The sequence below is a fragment of the Pseudophryne corroboree genome, chromosome 8 (assembly GCF_028390025.1).
Source record: "Pseudophryne corroboree isolate aPseCor3 chromosome 8, aPseCor3.hap2, whole genome shotgun sequence".
In the NCBI taxonomy this organism is placed as follows: Eukaryota; Metazoa; Chordata; class Amphibia; order Anura; family Myobatrachidae; genus Pseudophryne; species Pseudophryne corroboree.
This window is the reverse complement of record NC_086451.1, coordinates 410,630,732-410,636,731: the sequence shown is the minus strand read 5'-3', so window position 1 is coordinate 410,636,731 and position 6,000 is coordinate 410,630,732.

Genomic DNA, 6,000 nt, shown 5'->3' with positions numbered 1-6,000 from the left:
CAGGTCTCACTGTAAAATAAAAAACCTAAATATACTTTCTTTCTAGAAGCTCAGGAGAGCCCCTAGTGTGCATCCAACCTCGGCCGGGCACGAAATCTAACTGAGGCTTGGAGGAGGGTCATAGTGGGAGGAGCCAGTGCACACCAGGTGACCTAAAAGCTTTCTTTAGTTGTGCCCAGTCTCCTGCGGAGCCGCTATTCCCCATGGTCCTTTCGGAGTTCCCAGCATCCACTAGGACGTCAGAGAAATAGGGTTTGAAGTAACAATATGGTTAAAAAAGGGGCAGACTAGATGGGACAAATGGTTCTGCCGTCACATTCTATGTTTCTATGTAACATCAGGAAACTCCGGCACATAATTCTCACAAAGCCGGTTTAAACTTTCATAAATCCCTTTTCCTTCCGTTATTGGATAATCTAGATTTACAAAATGGTCAGGCCACACACCACACCAGGGGCGTTTTAAGAGCGGAGGGGACACACATGCAGCCTCCATCGCGGGACATCTCCAGTGCGCATGTGCAAATCACTCGGAAATGGCAGTGGCCATTTTTCAAGTGATTTCTATCTGCAGTGCAGGGCCGCCGCCGCCGCTGGACTCCGAAGGGGTAAGTATAATGTACGGGTGCAGGGTGTGCGGTGTGGGCCCCCCTGGACCCCGTGTGCATAGCACACACTGCACCCACTATATAAACGCCTTTGCCACACACCCATTTACACTATGGCGGGTTAGCGGGGTTGCTAGTATGGGCTGCCCGATTATCAGTCACACAAAGCAAGCTCTAATGTTCTCGGAGGCTGTGGAGAAGTACACCACCTCAGCTGGCCATCCCTTGGCTTTTCTTCAGGCTAAATACTATAACAGACTTGCCTACTCTCCCGGAATGGCCGGGAGGCTCCCGAAAATCGGGTGACCCTCCCGGCCCCCCGGAAGAGCAGGCAAGTCTCCCGATTACAGGGGTCCCCCCCTGCCCGGCCGCCCACTTAGCGAGTAAAGTGGGCGGTCCGGGCAGGCGATGACGCGATTCTTGTTGAATCGCATCATCATAGCCACGCCCCCTGCTGTATAATGCCGGTAATAGCGGAATTACACAACGGGGGGGGGTTCACGGGACAATCCCGTAGTCACGCCCCGGCCCGCCTCCACCACGTCCCCGGCCCGCCTACGCCATGCCTCCGGTCCGCCCCCCTCTGCACTCACATCGCAGCCCGCCCCCCTGCCGAACCGACCTGGCTGCTCTCTCCCGGAGAGAGCAGCCAAAAAGTCGGTAAGTATGTATTATAACACTGTGGTCTGGGCATTTTCGGATAATGATTGTCAAAACTCTGTGGATACGTTTTTATCGCTCCCCCCATTCAAAAAAGGTAATTTCTCATTATTACATGTATTTCCAGGTTGATATGGATCATTGCACTTCCTCTACTGGGATAGCACCAAGGTTACCACAGTTCCCTTCGACTATGGATGTGCTCGCTGCAGTACATGTTCCTTTCTCCACATGGGAGTTTCCGCTCTTCCACGCACTCATGTTATAGATGCAGAGAGAACAATGCCGATTTGTACCACTGGTTTTGCCTTTGCCCACTCTTCAGGCGGTTTGCTTTTTATTTCTTTTATTTCTGAATTTAGTTCTTTTGGTCCTTTTTATTTCTTGGATCGCCTCTCGACTTAAACATTTCACGTGCTTGTTTAATGATTTCCTTGTAGAACAATTTTGTAGTCTGTTTTACAATTTTCTTCTTTGTGGACAATGGTGGTTATTCCGAGTTGTTCGCTCGCTGCCGATTTTCGCAGTGCAGCGATTAAGTGAAAGAACGGCAATAATGCGCATGCGTTAAGTACTTTCACACAAAACTTTGTAGATTTACACAAGCTCAAGCAATGTTTTTTCCTCGCTCGAGCGATCGTAGTGTGATTGACAGGAAGTGGGTGTTTCTGGGCGGAAACTGACCGTTTTCTGGGAGTGTGCTAAAAAAACGCAGGAGTGTCTGGAGAAACGGGGGAGTGGCTGGCCAAACGCAGGGCGTGTTTGTGACGTCAAACCAGGAACTAAACGGACTGAGCTGATCGCAATCTAGGAGTAGGTCCGGAGCTACTCAGAAACTGCAAGGAATTATTTAGTAGCAATTCTGCTAATCTTTTGTTCGCTATTCTGCTAAACTAAGATACACTCCCAGAGGGCGGCGGCCTAGCGTATGCAATGCTGCTAAAAGCAGCTAGCGAGCGAACAACTCGGAATGAGGGCCAATATTTTGATTGATCTTCATGGTGTTCAGTCACACACCTGAATCTAGATTTCATTTTATTTTTCTTGCACACAATATATTTTATTATTTTATGCTGTAATTGTTTATTACATGTGATGCTTCAATAAAAATATTTCTGAAAAAAAAAGGTGCCTACTTTCATTTATTTTAGTATGATCATCATTATTGCTAAGGTTATAACGAGATTTGTTAATTTGCAAATGTGACCAACGCTCTACTTATATAAATAATACGGGGGTGGCAGCAGTACGTGTGGGAGGCTAAACCCAGAAGCCTCCAGAAAGTTACTAAATGACGTTTAACAAGGTTTACACAACTGCGCCTGCGTGCAAAGAAAAATGTTAGGAATACTTTGTTTGAAAGAAAAACCACTAGATGATATGTAGTATAAATTGTAGGTTAACGTTTATTCATATAAGTAATATAAAGTCAAGATTTGCTTATTGCAAATATGTGGAAAAATAAGTTGGAGCAAAAAATAATAAAAATGAAAAAATTAAAAATAAAAATAGAAATAAGAAAAAAATAAAAATAAAAATAAATATAAAAAATAGAAAATAAAAATGGAACGTATCTATTCAGCAAATGTCACAGGTCTATAGCCGCATCACAGACGCTTACTGCTAGTCTGAGTTCTACAGTGGAAGAACTTAGAGCAGAGGTTCTCAAACTCGGTCCTCGGGGGCACACACAGTGCATGTTTTGCAGGTCTCACAGAATCACAAGTGAAATAATTAGCTCCACCTGTGGACCTTTTAAAATGTGTCAGTGAGTAATTAATACACCTGTGCACCTGCTGGGTTACCTGCAAAACATGCACTGTGTGTGCCCCCGAGGACCGTGTTTGAGAACCACTGCTTTAGAGGGTACAGAGAATGATGCCTGGTTCCCCTGATCTTTGCTGGAGATGTAGCCACAAACCCAGAACTCCTATGTATAGCTTGTGTCACTGCACCAGTGGCAGGGACTGCTGGTGAGGGAATACTTACGAAATCCCAGCGGTCAGGATACCGACGGTCACATGACTGACAGAGGCATCCCGACACTGAAGATCCCGACAACGGTGAGGGGAAAGTGTTTTTACTCTCCCGTGTCCCCTGCCCTAACCCTCGGGGGGTGGCGGCTATGACTAACCCTCGGGGGGTGGCGGCTATGACTAACCCTCCGGGGGTGTAGGCTATGCCTAACCCTCGGGGGTGGCGGCTATGATTAATCCTCCGGGGGTGTAGGCTATGGCTAACCCTCGGGAGATGGAGGCTTTGGATAACCAACCCCCTAGTACCTAACCTTAACCCCCCTAATACCGAAACCTGAACGCATTTCCTGGTCAGTGGCGAAGGATATCTGAGGAGGTTACAGGTCTCCAGACTCTAATCCTGAATACTGGCTCCTTATCTTGGCCGACATGCCCATCTCTTAGTTTAAAATGCTGTTATGAGAACCCCTTATGAATGCCGTTAGAGTTCCTCGGTAATAGAGGTCTTGCCCCCGACCATCTGCCAGTGGTTCTGGAGACTTGGGCATTACATGGTCATGTAAGACTTAGCATCACTGGATGAGGATAGATATTCAGAATATCTGCAGTGGGGTACACTGGTATTCCACAGGGAATAACATCGGGGTGTAGAGTTGGATCTTGATCCGAGGCACCAACAGGCTAAAAGCTTTGACTGTTCCCAGGATGCACTGCACTGCCTCCTCAATATGACCCCTCCTCCGTGCACAGGAGCTCAGTTTTGAAGTTGGTGCCTGCATAGCAGGTCACCAACAAGTGGGGGCTGCCTTAGGCAGCCCTGAAGAAAAAATAGAAGAAATTGAAGAAAGCTTTTATTAGAAGACTGAGCCACAGCACTTTTATGTCCAGGGGACATGCTGTGCTGCTGCTCCTTCATCTCCCCTATGCGGCGCTGTATACTCCCGCGGCCTGGTTCCCGGGTAATTACAGCGGAGATGCATCGGTACTTTGGCACACCACCGCTGCTCACCTCCAGGATCGCGTGGCTGCAGGACTTGGGGAGGAGGTAAGAGGGTCCCCCAGATGGGACCCGCCGGGTGAAATCGCGATTCACGCGCGGTCCATGGGAGACGGATCGCGTGGCTGGCGTGGACACTGTACTGCTCAGGGACCCCACTATATCCACCAAGGCAGTCACGGAGCGCAGGCATATATTTCACAGGCTCCATATAGTACATTGTGGGGATAGAGCGCTGCCTGTAGCCCCTCCCCCCAGCTCCGGGCGCCAACTCCTGCAGATGCTCCCGTCCTGGAGCTGCTTTCACCTTCCCCTCAAGCCCTGCTGAGACCTGGCGCCATTTTTCACTGAAGGGCTGCTCTCTGTGGGATTGCTGGCGGCTGTCTCCTCTGTATAGCCGCCTGTTCCAGCGCCGTGCTTATACAGGACACTTGAGTATTCTACCTGTCATTATGACTGTGTCAGTTAAGAAAAAAGTGTGCTGCTGACAGAATAGGTGGTACGATTATTCTGTGATATACATCCAGTTCTACTGTGCATTGTTATATCTCTCTGCATATAATACATATCTACTTTTATATGTAAATTGCCTGTTCAGTGCAGTATTATTGTTGTGTACATTATTCCTGCATTGTGTTTGTGACTGAGTGTGCCATATAGCTGCTATGTGTTTTCCTTTAGTGTATCACACCTTTGCTATCACTATATTCTGAGCCCTGTGAGGATAAGTGCGTCAGGGTCCACATTTATATATATATATATATATATATATATATATATATATATATGTATAGTGCTACACAGTCTTTACATCTCAGTGTATTTTATCTGTGTGCTTCAGTCACCCCATACCGATTTATTTCTCTGTTTGTGTCCTGCTTTTATTAGCACATAAATCAGGGGATTACGGTATTCGTATTGTTTGGCTATATTGTACTGTGTGCCCCATGGCTACATTCCTCATAATGTCTGCTGCAAGGGGCGGGAATTGTGCGGATGTTCCTGCCTCAGGTAGTGCTGATCCCATGGATTTACCTGGGGGGTAACCTGCTGCTGGGGATGTGGGTGCTGGGTCCCTTACCTCTCCCGCTCCATCTGTAGCACCCGTGGCCAATCAGGAGCCACCCTGGGCTACCTTCCCTTGTATGTTAAATACTTTGGTAACACGTCTTACGCCCCCTGTGGAACTTCCTGTGCCATTTCAGCCACAAATTGTCCCTGTTGCAAATCCGCCTTGGGCGGACACACTATCTAACCAGATACAGGTTTTAAATAAATCTTTGGTTAATCAGAAGTCTACACCTCAGCCCTCTGGGGCTAAGGGGCTCTCTAAGCTTGTGATTTCCTCCTCTCAATCCACTCATGTTTCAGATACTTCTTCTGATGAGGATGGGGCCTATACTGATCCGACTGATTCTGACTCAGCGGCCTCTTATGGTGAGCATGTCACTCAGGTTAATGTCCCTGACTTAGTGGAAGCTATCAAAATGGTTCTTCAGATTGATGATGAAGCTGATCCCACTATTGCATCAAAAAAGCCTGATAAATACAAGCGTCAGAAAGTGGCTAAAGTAGTTTTTCCTCACTCTGACCTTTTAATTGACATATGTCAAGAGGCTTGGGTCTCCCCAGATAAGAGGTTTGCCCTATCCAAGAAGATGTTGGATCGTTTTCCTATCCCTGCGGAGTTGAGTAACAAGTGGGAAACTCCACCGCCGGTCGACTCTCATTTCGCCCGGATTGTGGTATCCTCTTCTCTG